The sequence below is a fragment of the Microtus ochrogaster genome, chromosome 24 (genome assembly GCF_000317375.1).
Source record: "Microtus ochrogaster isolate Prairie Vole_2 chromosome 24, MicOch1.0, whole genome shotgun sequence".
NCBI lineage: Eukaryota > Metazoa > Chordata > Mammalia > Rodentia > Cricetidae > Microtus > Microtus ochrogaster.
This window is the reverse complement of record NC_022024.1, coordinates 34,811,550-34,813,540: the sequence shown is the minus strand read 5'-3', so window position 1 is coordinate 34,813,540 and position 1,991 is coordinate 34,811,550. Positions and strand designations below refer to the sequence as shown.

The window sequence follows — 1,991 nt, the reverse complement described above, 5'->3', positions numbered from 1 at the left end:
TCTGGGTATTGGAGAAAGAGGAAGGCTGATGTACAGGTACGCTTTCTGTAAAAACAACTGTGTGATCTCTGGGTATTGGTTGACATTGTTAAGACTTTAAAAATTCCCACAAAATATTCTATGTTGAATACACCTGCGGAAGATGTAATGTGTCTCTTGTTACTTGAGTCATATAAAATGCCACACAAGTTCCTGATGTTTGGATTACGCTCGTGTCAGTCAGAGCTCATCAAGGACTGAGTAAGATGTGGAGAACATCATGGAACCCCCACAAAGACCAGGGGAAGACAGGGCTGGTGGCAAAGAAAGTTGGTGCTTCCCCAAGGTCTGAAGAGATGGAGGAGTAGCTGGTGGCTAGAACCTGGCAAGGTCTATAGTTGCAGAATAGGGCTCTAGTACCTTCTTTAGCAGCAGAAGAGTGTTCTAGAGTCCTCTGTAGCTGCATAATAGCACAATAGAGTCTCTGTAGCTGCACACCCTTCACCATCGTTACAAATGTCCTGAGGTGTCCCAGTCACCAGGTAATAAATAGGATACATAGGTCATTCTCCAAGGTCATGGACCAGAGTAGAGAAAATTAACAAAACTGCACATGGGGACATGCTACGCCTTGTTTTCTAAGACAAAGAAGTAAGGAGGATAGCCGGGTGGTGGTGACACACGCCTTTAATCCCAAAACAGGCAGAGGAAGATGGATCTCTGTGAGTTCGAGGACAGCCTGGTCTATAAAAGCTAGTTTCTGGACAGCTAGGACTATTACACAAAGAAACACTGTCTCAAAATAAAAAAAAGGAAGGAGGAAAAATACCAACACTCTGGAAGAATATTACAAATGAGCAAGTATTCTAGAAGTAGTTCCAATAATTTATCCTGCTTTTTGCTTACACACAGCTAAACGTTTGGCCTGAATTGACAGACCTCTTAGATTTGGATTTAGTAAAAGCATGGATGCTTCTGTCCAGCCAGACTCCTGAATGTCCAGAACCACCCCAGGGAGGGAAAGATGAAGGGTGGGGGAGGAATGGGGGAATCGGGGTGGGGCATGAGTACAAATGGCTCTTTTGACTATTCCCAACAATCCCACAGACCCCATTCATATTCCTGAGGAAACCAACAGCTTGAAGAATCTGCTGTGGGGTTTGGGATCCACTCCACATGCCTGCTTTGTCCTCTGCAGTTAGTTTTGAAACATTTCTGTACCAACCAAAAAGCCACAAGTGTTCACGGTCCTTAGTGGGGTGCCGTTTGTGCTCTGACCCCTCCCTGTGTGATAATGAACTACTGAATTGCTGCTGGTTCCTTTGACCCGCCACCTCCTGTCTGTGGCTTTATGGCTCCGCCACCATGCCACTGCTTATACCTAGAAGGCCAGGGGCACACGCTGAGGACATGGTTGGCTTCTCCCTGCAGCTTAGTGGTAAAGCACTTACCTAGCATGTGAGGTCTGGGGTTTGATCCATAGCACTGCAAAATCTGTATTAATAACCTGCTGAAATACACCATTTATACAATGATTTATTTAATTGCTGCCTTCCTAGACTATGCTCTCCATAGGGGGAGGTATGTTGCTCTGGATCAGTCTCTGGAATTGCAGTGCTAGCATGTAGAACTAGCGCTAGCATGTACAACTAGTGCTAGCATGTACAACTGACTAGTGCTAGCATGTCCAGCTAGTGCTAGCATGTCCAGCTAGTGCTAGCATGTCCAACTAGTGTTAGCATGTCCAACTAGTCCTAGCATGTACAACTAGCACTAGCATGTCCAACTAGTCCTAGCATGTACAACTAGACTAGCACATACAACTAGTTCTAGCATGTACAACTATTCCTAGCATATACAACTAGTGCTAGCATGTACAACTAATGCTAGCATGTACAACTAGTCCTAGCATGTACAACTAGACTAGCACATAGAATTAGTTCTAGCATGTACAACTATTCCTAGCATATGCAACTAGTGCTAGCATGTACAACTAATGCTAGCATGTACAA

The 1,991-nt window shown here is 44.7% G+C and overlaps 1 protein-coding gene across 1 annotated transcript in view; it reads left to right on the top strand.

Moving 5' to 3' along the window:
• Aldh1l2 (aldehyde dehydrogenase 1 family member L2) overlaps positions 1–1,991 on the top strand; it is a 40,291-nt gene that overhangs the window by 22,333 nt on the left and 15,967 nt on the right. The window lies entirely within an intron of this gene.